This window comes from Rattus norvegicus, chromosome 10, assembly GCF_036323735.1.
Source record: "Rattus norvegicus strain BN/NHsdMcwi chromosome 10, GRCr8, whole genome shotgun sequence".
Lineage (NCBI taxonomy): Eukaryota > Metazoa > Chordata > Mammalia > Rodentia > Muridae > Rattus > Rattus norvegicus.
In genome coordinates this window covers 74882501-74896213 of record NC_086028.1, presented here as the reverse complement: position 1 = coordinate 74896213, position 13713 = coordinate 74882501, and the positions used below count along the sequence as shown (strand labels likewise).

Sequence of the window (13713 nt, the reverse complement as noted above, 5' to 3'; positions counted from 1 at the left end):
CATCCCAGCACCCCACCATCCTGTCAGATGCTCGTCCCCTCAAGGAGGACCCTGGCCTTTCACTGCTGTTCAGGTTTGACTCAGCCTCAAATCCTAACCCTAAGTCACTGTATCCTGACCTCAGCAGACAGGAATCCTGATTGTTTAGGATATATGTTTCTCTGTGTATTACATTCATACTTTAACATATCTTTATTTGTCCAGATTCAAAGAAGATGGTTGTTGTTGTTGTTGTTGTTGTTGTTTTTTAAAAAAAAAGCAAATCAGGGTATTTATTCCAGGTCTTAGGTATTCCAGTCTGGCCTTGAATCCATAGATGATATACAGAGGTATAAAGAGATAGAGAATGAGAGATAAAGATACATACATACATACATACATACATACATAGAACATACATACATATATAGATGATAGATGATAGATAGATGATAGATAGATATATAGATAGGTAGATATAGATAGATAGATAGATAGATAGATAGATAGATAGATAGATAGATAGATAGAATGATATGATATGATATAGATTAGCGATATCGATAGAGGTAGAGATATCAGTGGCTGGGAGCTCTTAATTGTTCTAGCTCCCAGGTGCTGGGATTACAATTCGTATCACCACATCCAGTTTTATGCTGTAATGAATATAGATCCCAGGACTTCTTTCTTCATGCTAGGGAAGCACCCTACCAACTGAACTACGTCCCCAGCCCGACTTTAACGCTCTTGAAGACAGCAACCAGATATCTTTAGCATCAGACTTGACCTTGAACCCTAGGTCTGCTTCGCTGGCCAACATCCAGCAGTTTACGAGTCGCCCCCAACACGCTGCTTCCTTCCACATCTGCAAAACAGAGATAGCATGGTACGACTCCTTAGAGCTGGAGTGAACACTCAGGGAGATAGCACATAGAGCAGCTGGTGGAATGGCTGACAAAGAGAGACAATGCATGCCCTTGCTCCGCCCACGGCCCCCCGCACCTGCCCCCTTACTCTCCTTTGTTGTGAATGGAGCAGAAAAATGGAGCAGAGCGTTTCCTCAACCATTTGCTTATGGAATGAGTGAATGGATGACCATGATTAAGGAAGCCCACAGAGACCCTTCTGAACTTTCTATGAATACTGAGAAGTTTGCACCATCCTCCCCCCTGCCCAATGAATCCATTACACAGCATAAACCAACGAGGCCAGTCATTCTTGAAGCAGGTATGATATGCTCACCAGTAAATGTTTTCCATCTCTAAAAAGCTTCCAGGGACCCTCCAGGTCACATCTCTTCACACGCTGTGTTTTCCCCCATAAAAATCAAATTAGAACACTGATCTGTGATTCTTATTTTTCTATTTTTTGCCTCACCACAGGAAAACCTGAGGAGGCTGGGGGGGCCTTTAGGGAGAAATTTTATACATAGGGAATGTTTAGGGTAATTTGAAAAATCAGAGCAGGAGTTTGTAAATTAGCATAGTTCGGTCACACCGGTTCTGATCATTCGGGGGCTCTAGATGTCGCCTGAGAAGGGCACAGGGCAAATCCAGCTGCTTTTTGGGTTTGTCAAGCATCTCAAGTTATTCCTCAGGAGTTGGGGTTTGGCAAAGCTCGAAACCCACGTTGCCAAGTCCTCCTTTCCCCCTTAATTTTTAAGCCCATGTGTATTTTAAGGAAATTTAACCCGTATGTTTCTGTTTCCTTTACACTTAACTCATAAAAATGGTTTCTCGGAGCAATTTGATGTCCCCCAAATCTTCGGAGCCTTTATAATGATATTTTTTAACCTTTCTCCCTTTCCTGAGACACAGGAAATTGCATTTTTTTTAAGAAAGAGAAAATGAATCAAACTGAAAATCTCAAGGTCAGTACGAATGGGTCAGACACAAAAGTTCAAGGAGTAGAGTATTTGAGGGAATGACGCGTCCCGCTGCAGCACAGAAGACAGAGTCCTCACCCAGGCAAAACCCCAGGTACAGCGACGTGCTGAAATAGACTCCCCAGATAGTAACTGACTCCCTCTCATCAGACCAGCTCTTCTCCCGTCTGTACCTCCATATTGAGAAGCTGACTCCGTATGCCTTAGAAACTAAAATCCCAAGCCCAGCTTCGGAAATCCATGCCTACAGGTGTTATAATTATGACTGCTGACTTCAAAATACAGCCATCGTTTCCTTTTTGAAAATACTCGTGTGTCCCTGTGCGCGGAGGCGCAAGTGCACGTGCACTCAGGAGGAATCCACCTTGCCTTTTGAGGCGAGGTCTCTCATTGGCCTGGCCAGCAAGGCTCGGGGATTCTCCTCATCCCCACGTGACCAGTGTGGACGTTAGAAGCACGTGCAACCGCACCTAGATGTTTCAGCTTCCCTTCCTGGAAACTGAACTCCAGTCCTAATGCTTAGACAGCAAGCACCTTACCAACTGAGCTATCTCACCGCCTTAGCCCCAGAATTGCTGTTTCCTTACTGAGTTTTCTGTATCCTCCCTGGAGAGAGAGAGAGAGAAAGAACAAAGGAGTTGGCCTGCCTGTCTTGAAACCCATAGACAATGATCTCATAGAACTCTGTAAGGCTACCATTCCTCCGAAGGCTGGTCCCATAATACCCTGTGTACCCACAACGCATGGAGAACCGTCCCAAGGGATGGTGCTGCCTCTCAGATGTACGAGAGGATGTCTGGAGTTGTTTGACTCATATCAGATCCGCGGTTAGCCATACCACCATGTCTGCATCCTCTGGGGCTCCACTTTGGCCCATTGCCTTTCTGGCAGCCTGCTCAGACTGGACATTAAAGGTCATCAACTCTCACAGTGATGACATACAATAGTGTGGGACCGATTGATCATTACAGCTAAATTTAATCTGAAATGTTTTAGAATTATCGGCTGGCTCATTCCATCCCATTTTAGCTTCATGGCCCCAGTAGAGTGTAACCAAATAGCCTGAGCTCAGACTTCCTCAGCCATGGAGACCCAAAATCCACTTGGATATTCATCTCTCCAAGTTGTAAATCAGTGATCTAAGCAAAGGACACCCTCGAGCCTCTGTTCTAATTTATTTCAAGCTGGGATTCTTGGACAATGAGGATGCTGGGCTCTACGGGGCTTCTCTCTATATCAAGGGTAGCTCATGGCAGAGATAGGACAGCAAAACTCAACCCCATGGCTGAATGTAGATTAAGAGTTGGTGAAGCTGTCCACAGAACATGAACACCAAACCAAGGTCCCAGGGCTGCAAGGATCTTGGATGGCTGACAGAAAGGAGCCAACCTGGAAAATTCAAGAGTCCATAGGGATCTCAAATTTCACACATGGATAAGTCACAGGTGGGCTGGTGTTTTGGTTCCTGTTGTAACACTTGCCTAGTATGTGTGCATCCTCAGAAACACACACACACACACACACACACACACACACACACACACACACACACACATACACACACTCCAGGGCTCTCAGCACTGCCTTGTGTAGATTGTCTATATGAACTCAGGCCCTGGATCATACATCACCTAAACTCCTAGAGCTTTACTGTGTATCAAGTGTCATCTCTGTGCCAAAATGAGGAAGCCAAGGCTCTCAACATTGTTTACTGAAACAGTCCATTTGCTTAGTTGATACAAGTTCTAGAATTCAAGTGCAGTCCAACTCCAAAGTCAGTCTCTTCCTCTAGAAGGATATCTCTGTCCATTGCAGTAATTACTGACATTGATGGGAACCTGGTCCAACAGGCAGAAACACAGTTCCAGTCCCACAAACCCACCCTCTCCCAAGGCAACCACGTTATTAGGGTAGAGAGTGTATTTCTACTTATTCTGTCTCTATTATCAAATCTGGATATATCTAGACTCTTCTGACACACACATGAGAGCTGGCTTTAAACCTGGCTTTTAAAAACGTGCCCAGAGCATCCTTCTGTGTCAGTAATGTACCTGCCAACCCCTCCGCCTTTCCTGTGCATCTGGGCTTCTCCATGTAGCCCCACCTGGCCTAAGACTCCAGACTCTGCCACACAGAGTCCCAAATACAGAGATTTCTGGCGTGAGCTACCAAACCTGGCACAGACTGGCCCCTTTTGTTTTATTTCCCTGAAAACATATTAGCATATGTCCATTGTACAAAACAATGTGTCTTGTTATGAAATTATCATCCAGATATATAATTTACTTTGATCAAACCTCTTTCCCCTCCTGCTGATTCGTTTCTCCGTCTCAGCCCCACCTCTGTTTTCAAGCCATCCATGTGTAGATTAGAGAGGAGACGGGTATTGTATTTATCTTTCTGACTTCTTTCACCACATAATGGCCTCCAGATCCCTCAGTTGCATCCTATTCTACTATAAAGGTTGCTGTTGGCTTAAATTTATTAAGCAGCTCAATGGATTCCAACTTTTGATAACCGGGAACCCAGTGACAGTAAAGTGTGTCTTGCTTATCCCTAAGTTACCATGCTCTTATTAACAAGCAATAGATTTATTAGGTTTTACTAATAAATAACTAGTCATATGCGATCCATGCTGTGACCCTGCCCTCTGCCCCAGAACCCCTTTCTCCTTGGCCTCTTACAAGGGCTGCTGTTGAATGTTGAGTAAATAGGAGCCAAATTTTCAGGCAAGAAATGTTATCTTCCCCCTTGGACTTCAGATGGAGAATCTCTGAGAGCCAATGATTCCATTAGTCTTGACGTAAAATCGCTACAGATCAACTCAGACGTAGTTCTGTTGGCTGAGTTTTAAAAGTGACCCTGTATGCAGTACTGCATTCGACAAACACATACTCTCATTCTCTGCTCTCCTCCTGCCCTCTCTTCATCTACGCATCCCTCCCTCCCGCCCTCCCCAAGTCTGTGTGTGCGTGTGTGTGTGTGTGTGTGTGTGTGTGTGTGTGTGTGTGTGTATGTAAAGCACTAAGCAAAGCCCTGATTAGACAGTAACGAACTGATGACAGCTTTCCTTCCAGCCAACAACAAAGATGGCTTACACAAAATCGCTACTGAGCATGGGACGGTACCCCTGAGTTGGCAGAGTCTTACTGTCCCCAGAGTACTCTGTGATATGCCTCTCCAGTAACTTACCTCTGTCTCTTCATGTCACTTGCTTACTTCTTACTGGGTTGTTTGGTTGTTTTTTAACTATTGGGTTTTGAGTACTCTTTAAGCATTCTACATACTTGTTTTCAGTCAGACACGTGGTTTGAAAAATCTCTCCCTACTCGGAAGCTTGGCTCCTATTCACTCTTTCTTACAGCATCTGTCATCAAAGCAAAAGGCAATCTTTCCGAAGAAGTTTGTCAACATGCTTCTTTCTCAATGCAGTGTGACGTTAAGTCCTGGAGCCCTGTCTACTGTGACATCCAAGAGATTTGATCCTATGCTGTTGTCTGGATGTGTTAAGACTTTGATATTTATGTTCATGATACAGCTTGACTAAATGGTTTTGTAAGATCTGAGGCTGGAGGCTTTGGTTTTGACTGGGGATTCCTGTTCGTTGTCACCTTGTGTTGTGTGTATCTTTAGTGTGTGTGTGTGTGTGTGTGTGTGTGTGTGTGTGTGTGTGTGTGTGTGTGTAGGTCAAAGGTCAATGTTAGGTCAATTGTTAGGTATCTATTGCTCTCCACCTTATTCTCTCAGACAGGGTCTTTCTTTGACCATGGAGCTCATGGACTTGGCTACACTTGCTGGCCATTCAAACCCCTGGCAATCCACCTGTCTCTGCCTCCCCATTGCTGGAATTGTAATGCAGTTATAAACCAGTACCATCATGCTCAGCTTCTGTTTTGTTTTTTGTTCTTTTGTTTCTTTGTTCGTTTGGTTTTTGAGACCGAATCGTTCTGCCTAGTTCTGGCTATCCTAGACTCACTATATAGACCAGGCTGGTTTCAAATTCATAGAGATCCTCCTGCCTCTGCCTTCCAAGTGTTGGAATTAAAGTCATAAACCACTCTGCCTGGCCAGACCCAGCTTTTTATGTGGGTTCTTGGGGCTCGACTCGGGGTTTCATGCTTGTGGAGCAGGCATTTTACCCATCTGAGCTCTCTGCCCACTCTGTTGTTTTCCTCCTGGATGTCTACCCATAGCCACATCGCGTGAAGTGCTGTCTCTCCTCCAGTACATAACATTTCTGTCTGTGCCATGATTCAAGCACATTTGTGTGGGTTAATTTCCGCCTTCTCTGTCCTGCTCTGTCAGTCTCTAGGTCTATCTCTGTCAGTACCACAACCTTCATTAGTTAGATGGGCAGCACTGCGTATGGGTACTGGACCGTGTGTGGGTAGAGAAATCAAACAGAATGTCTCTTTGCTGTTGACTCTGAATGTGACTGCCTGCTCAAGATCCTGCCTTGACTTCCCCACAATGATGAACTGTAACGTGGGACTGCAACCCTAATAAACCTCTTTTTCTTCTTTTGAAGATCGCCTTTTGTTGGAGTAATTTCTCACAGCAACAGAAACAGGACTAAGACACACGCTGAGTCCTGAACTTGAGTAAACTGACCCCTCCCACTTCCTTTCCCTTTCTTGGAGTTACCTAGCTATTTTTATCTTGTTTGCCTTTCTTCTTGCAACTTAGAAAACTTGCCCACATAAAAACAACAGAAACCTACTAGGATTTTGGTAGGAGTTACACTACACCTATATGCCAACTAGGGGAGAATAGAATTTGATTGTGTTGCCTTGTTTGGGTTCCCTGGCTTAGCACCCCAGCACTCTGATGAGGGCTGTGAGGATGGATTCCTGATTGTACGAGAATGCTTTCAGTCTCCTGACACTTGCTATTTTGTTAGCTGTGAGCTGGAATCTGTGTTCTTTATCAGTCTGAAGACCTTTCCTTGGCTAGTCTTCTGAGAACCATTCCTACGAAGGACCTAGTGAGTATTGAATTCTGTTTCTAGAAATCAGTCGTGTGAAGTTGCTTCTGTTCAGATAACATTGTTTTTCGGTAGCAAGCAGTGCGTCATTCTTTCTATAGGTTAGTGAATTCTCTTTCTGTCTCTGTGTTCTCAACTCAATGTCCACTGAGTCCATTTAGTGTTAATTTACATGCATTGGGTATGAGACCATCTATTGGAGCAAAGGTAGCTTCTCTTGCTCAGAATCTCTGAAAAAATGTTGCCCGCCCTGTCCAAGTCACAATTAACTGTGGTGGCTTCTCAGTAGGGGTAAACCCCTCCCCCATACAAGCATTGGCTGGCTTGACCTTGTAATGAGTCTGTGCATGCCGTGCCAACATTGCTACTGTTTAGTCAAACAACTTTTGCATCTATACTTATGAGAGATATTGGTATGCAGTGCTCTCTCTCCTCTCTCTCTCTCTCTCTCTCTCTCTCTCTCTACCTCTCAATATTTTGTCTTGTTTCATTCTCAAGGGTTCACAAAATAAATTAGGATGTGTCTCATCCTCTTCTGTGTTTGAAGAGCCTGAGTAAGACTGGTGGTTGGTATTAATTCTTCTTCAAACACTTGGTGGAATTCTCTTTAATGACACAAATCAGGGCCTGAAGAGGTGTGTGTTTCAAATTCATGAATTCAATTTTCTTAAGAGCTAAAAGATAAGTTATAGGATCTGTTTCATACAGGAAGTTGGGCTTGTTTGCACTTTTCAAGCAAGTAGATTATGTCATCAAAACTTCAAACTCAGGCTTAGGAAACTGCTCTCTTCCCTTCTGGTCCTACCTGTAGGGTCTGGAGGACAGGCAATAACCTCCTCCTCCCCCTCTCCCCCTCCTCCTCCTCCTTTTCCTCCTCCTCTTCCTCCTCTTCCTCCTCCTCCTTTTCCTCCTCCTCTTCCTCCTCTTCCTCCTCCTCTTCCTCCTCCTCTTCCTCTTCCTCCTCTTCCTCTTCCTCCTCCTCTTCCTCCTCTTCCTCCTCCTCTTCCTCCTCTTCCTCCTCCTCTTCCTCTTTCTCCTCCTCCTTACTCCTCCTCCTCCTCTTCCCCTTCCCCTTCCCCTTCTCTTCCTCCTCTCCCTCCTCCACTTAATTCTTCACACTGGGAAACCATTCTTTCTCTTTTTTGTTTTAGTCTTCCTAATATATCTAACAACATTAGATTCTTTTGAAGAATCATCATTTCAGTGATTTTTCTCTATTGTTTTACTATTTTCAATTTCCTTGAGTTTCTTCTCTTATCTTTGCTCCTTTCCTTTTTTTTTTTTTTGTTGTTGTTGTTCATAAATTTGGAAATTTAAAAACTCTTTTTAGTTTGACTGAGACACTCTTGAGAAATAAAACCTCTATATTTAATGTTATTTGTGCTTGTGAGGCCAGTATTGTGTGTGTGTGTGTGTGTGTGTGTGTGTGTGCACGCGCGCGCGCGTGTGTGCGTGCGCGAGCACACCCGTGCGCATATGCAGATGCCCATTTCTGTAAGCATATGTAGAAGACAGAGGTCAATGCTGAGTATCTTCTTCTATTGCACTCTCTTTTTTTCCTCTTTATGTATTTATTTTTTGAAACAAGGTCTCACTGTGTAATACTATGCAGCTCTAGTTGGCCTGCTAAGTAAATTAGGCTGGTCTTGAACTCACGGACCTCTACCAACCTCTGCCTCTGCCTCTGTATCAGGAATGCTGGAATTAAAGGCAAGCACTAATAAGCCTGGCTTCACCTTATAGTTCAAAAGAAGGTCTCTCACTGAAGCTAAAGCTCATCCAGTGGCTAAATTAGCTGCCAGGGTGAAGCCCCAGGATCCTCCTGTCTCTGTCCTCTCAGCCCTGGGGTAACAAGTGCATGCTGCCATATAGGGCTTTTTACATGGGCTCTGGACCCTGAACTCAGGTCGGCATGCTTGTGCAGCAAACACTTCACCCACTGAGCCATCTCCCCGACCCAGCTCGGATGTGCTCCTTTCAATCTCATCTCCATCCCTGCATGGTTACCTTTTCTGTATCTGTTGAGCACATTCAAGATCCACCTTCTTAGCAAACCAAGTAAACAATACAGTGTTGTTGACAGTTGTCTCAGGGCTGCACATTGGAGTGCAGGGAGTCAGTCACCCGTCATGACTGAAACTTGCTATCCTTTGACCAAGAGCTCTACATTTTCCTCTAATATCTGGTCCCTTGTAACCGGTCTCGAACTCACAGAGATCTTGCCTCTCTGCTACCATGAGTTGTTAGGTTTTCAGATTTCACTTTATGATCAGGCAGATTTTTCTTTCTGTTGCCTGATTCACTTCACTTGGCATTATGTCCTGGGAGTTTATCTCTGTTGTCACAAATAATAGGATGTCTTCCTTCTTTACAGCTAAATAATATTCTACTGCAGAATGTATCCATTCAACTGCCAACAGACATATATTTTATGAAAAGTTATAGCAATAAACACAATGTAGACATCTCTTTTTAACATGTCAATTTTTACTGCCTTTGGATATATAGCAAATATTGTAAAATCGTTCTAATTTTAATTTCTGAGGAGCATCAATACTCAATGGTTTATATTCTCACTAATCCTGGACAGGGTTTCCTTACTGAGTATATTCTCCTACCTTATTATCTTTTGTCGTTTTCATAATCAGTGGAATATAGTATATTTTTAATGTTTATTTTATATGTATGGGTGCTTTGCCTTCATGTGTGTCTTTGTACCACTTACATGCCTGATGTTTTCATAGGCCAGAAGGGGATTTTCAGATTTTCAGGAACTGGAGTTACAGACAGTTGTGAGCTGCTGTGTGGGTGGTGGGAACCCAGGTCCTCTGGTAGAGCAGTCAGCGCTCTTAACTGCTGAGCCATCCCTCCAGCCTCTCCCCCAGTTTAGAGATATGTCATTAATATTGTATATGGCTGTGGATGCATGCGTCCCATGGTACACAGGTGGAGGTCAGAGGACAATGTACAAGAAGCAGTTCTCTGCCTCCACTGTGTCCCAGGAACTGAACTCTGGCTGTCAGACTTGCAATGGCAAAGCTCTTTTTGCCACTTGGTCACCTCTAGAGAGGTGCAGCCCCATGCTGCAGCTTCAGTTAGCATTTTCCAATCATTGGTAGTGTTGAACTTCTTTTCTTTCCTCTCTTTTTTTTTGTCCTTTCCTTTTCTTTTTTCTTTTCTTTCCCTTCCTTCCTTCTCTTCTTCTTCCTTCTTTCTTCTTTCTTCTTCTTCCTCCTTCTCCTCTCCTCTTCTTCTGTAAACTTGTTAGCAATTTGCAAGTCTTCCCATAAGAAATGCTTATAACTTTAAAACCTTGTTTTCTTGCCTTTGCATGGTTTGAGTTTAGACACTGACCCATTATCTGGAGTAGTGTTTGAAGTGATTTCCTCCCACTTTGTAGATTGTCTTCTCGCACTGTCATTCACTTTTGCCACTGCGCATAAGAAGTTTTAGCTTACTGTAAAACCATGTTGTTGTTGTTGCCTTGCATTGGGAGATCAGCTTGTAAAACTCATTGTTAAGTCAGTTTCCAGTAGGTCCTCTCTATGTTTTATGGCCATCATTTTACAGTGTACGTTCTTGTATTAAAAGCATCTATTTTAAGATGATGCTTGTAAACTGATCACAAATCCATTTTCGTTCTCCTGCATATGGATGTGTGGGTTTCACAACAAAAGTGACTGAAGAGACACCCCCACCTTATGCTCTTGGCCCCATTGCTAAAGATCGAGTGGCTGTAGATATGTGGGTTTATTTCTGAGCTCTGTATTCAGTCCCATAGCTGTTTTTAAAATGCCAGTACCATATTGTTTTGATTACTATAGCTTTAACATAAGTTCTGAAATCAGATGGTGTATTATTACATATTTTGATCTTCCCTCATAATATTTGTATAGCTGTTGTGGTTTTCTGTAACTCCATATGAATTTGGGAATTGTTCATCCCATCTACAAAAAAGGAAATAAAAATAAAAGCCACTATTATTTTGACAAAGACAGAAACTATAGACTCCTCTGTAACTAGTACATGTATTTCAACAATGTTAAGTCTTGGACTGAGAAGATGGTCTTGTTCGTAAATGCTCTGAAAGTCTGAGGATTTGAGTTCAGTTTCCAGAACCCACATAAAAATACAAAGTGTGGTGGTGTGTGCTTGTAATCCCAGAAACACAGAAGGAGAAACTTTGCAGCTTCTGGATTGCAGCTAGGTGGATTGCAGCTAGGTGGATTGCAGTCAACCCAATCCACCTAGCTAGTCCAAAGCCAGTGAGAGGCCCTGTCTCAAAGCAATTGTGGACCTACTGAAGAATAACACCCAAAGTCATACTCGTGAACTGCACCCATACCTGTACGAGCACATCCCACAGTGTGCACTGGAACACTCGCCCATGCACACAAAAATATTAATTTAATTCATGAATACAGGGCCACAAATTCATGAATAGAGGACCTCTGGAGGGTACTAGGGGAGAGGTATGTGAAGGGACAAGAAGATTGGGAGGAGGAGCAGAGAAGGGGAATCAGTCAAATTTTTGTATAAAATGACACAAAAATATTTTTAATTAAGAAGAAAAAGAATTGCTTTTATTTTTCCTTCTGTCTTTGTAAGTATAAATTAAATTTAAAGTTCACTACATTCAAAAGATAGAAACATTATTTTATACGAGCTTTGAGATGAATCAGTTATTAATGAGAAAAATCATTTTAAAATTATTTTCTTCATAATTAAAGATACAATGATATAATGTGGCAACTTTTTGAAAATAATTTTGTGCGTGTGAGTGAGTGTGTGTGTGTGTGTGTGTGTGTGTGTGGATGTGTGTGTGGATGTGTCCACCCATGTCTGTCTCTGTGTGTAATGTAAGGTGTCTGTGTTTGTGTATGTGTGTGATGCATGTACATGGTCATGTGTGTCCATGTGTTCAGATGTGTAGTGTGCATGCTTATTCATGCATGTTTGTGTGTGTGATGTGTGTGAATGTTCATTTATGTGAGTTCTGGTGCATCAGTGCCATAGTATGTGTGTGGAGGTCCAAGAACAACCTTGAGTATTGGTCCTCACCTCTTACCTTCTTTGAGAGAAGAACTCTTATTTGCTGCTATGTACAGAGCACTAGCTGGCCTCCAGGGTACTGTGAAGTCTTCTGTCTCCACCTCAGACCCCTGCAGGAAGGCTAGGATTTTAAATGTGCTGCTGTTCCTGGCTTTACAGAGAGGGATTCTGGCATCCACATTCAGATCTTCACATGCATACATGTAAAATGTTTTCCCCACCGAGCCATCTCTTCAGCTCTATGGCAGGCCTATTTATGGATAAGCTAGGTAGCTGTATGTAGCTTCTTAAACCTCTCTGGGTTGTAAAGAATTCAGAGGAAGGACATTGTACACATTCGTATTGAACACTGAGTTCAGATTCCATGAGACAGACTCATATAGAATGAAATCTTTTGAAAGTCTGCTCTGTGAAAATCATCAGTGTAGATTATTAAAACTTTTATTGCTAAGTTATTTATCCAAATATTATTATGGCTTGTGAAACTCTGTCAACAGCTCCAGTTGTACTATAATAGCAGAAAACCCCTGCCAATTAAGAATTACCCAAAATTAATTACAATATCACATCTCTCAAGATGTTTTTAATTATATACATTTAAAATAAAGTCGATAAAGTTGTGTTTTGAGAACCTAAGACATGAATTTTCTGAAAAATTGAGCAAGAAAATTTTTTATGATAAATCAGGATCACATTAGTAAAATCTTAATATTTATGACATTAGACTTGTTGCTCGGGCACTCAAGAAGCTGAAGGAGGAACTTGGGAGCGCTGGGCCAGTCTGGGCCACATAGTGAACCTGAAGCCAGCTTGTGAGATCCTGTCCAAATAAAATTAACACTAAAATAATTTCATAGTTTCCCATTATCATTCTCTTATACCCACAATGCCCTATCACAATGTAGAAACTAAACTATATTTTGAAAGATTTTATAGTTTAGAGATTTTCCTACGTTTTGAGCAAGCTCCACAACTCCCTATTTTTGTTTAACAATAAGTCCCAAGAAGTATTGTATGAATAACAAGTCCCATAAGTTCTAGTGAAGTCCAAAGGCTAATCGTCATTGGTGGGAAACATGGGACTGTCCCTGAGCCAATTACTATAGTGATTGATGTTCTCCCTTAGCCACAGGTCAAACCCACTCAAGTCCTGTGCAGGATTCCCATCTCACCATCCTGGGAACATTTTGGAAGGCAGCAGCACAGGGTGAAGTGGATCGTGAATCTAGCAGCTCGGTGCCCTCTTTTCTTTCTGAAAGTGTGTTAGCAGGAGGCTCCCTCAGTAGTGTGCCAGCAAGCTGCTTGGTAGATTTCAAGATTGTTTTGCTTTTATCCAGCGTTCAGCTCCCAGTCATGTGAAGTCAACTCCTGGGACTAGAAGTAGCCCTCTTACCAGCCATAGCTCACTGAGTGGAGGTGGTATGGGTGTAGGGGGCGTGTGTGTGTGTGTGTGTGTGTGTGTGTGTGTGTGTGTGTGTGTGTGTGTAAAACTAATGCATAATTCAAGGCGTGGAGTGTTTTAGTGGTTGCAGAGATGACTCAGTGGGTAAAATTCTTGTCATGCAAGTCTGAGGTTGTGAGTTCAAATCCCCAGCACATTAGGAAAAAGTTGAGTGTGGTAGCACCCACCTGTGATCCCAGCACTGACAAAGGGATTCCTAGGGATCTCTTGGCAGATGGTCTAGCCAAACAGTGAGCTCCAATTTCCGTTTTTGAGAGCCTGTCTCAAAAATATAAGGTGAAAAGTGATAGAAGAAGACCCCCTAATATTGACCTCTGGCCTCCACACTCAAATGTATACACATGCACACCT

General features: G+C 42.8%; 1 protein-coding gene and 1 long non-coding RNA gene across 7 annotated transcripts in view; one reads left to right on the top strand and one right to left on the bottom strand.

The window, feature by feature from the left end:
• The window catches only part of Ankfn1 (ankyrin-repeat and fibronectin type III domain containing 1), a 388671-nt gene that overhangs the window by 203741 nt on the left and 171217 nt on the right, over nt 1–13713 (top strand). The window lies entirely within an intron of this gene.
• On the bottom strand, nt 181–2317 carry LOC134480856 (uncharacterized). The gene is made up of 2 exons (XR_010055741.1): nt 2038–2317; nt 181–844 (listed from the first exon to the last, which is right to left on the bottom strand). It is a non-coding gene; the product is annotated as an uncharacterized LOC134480856 (long non-coding RNA).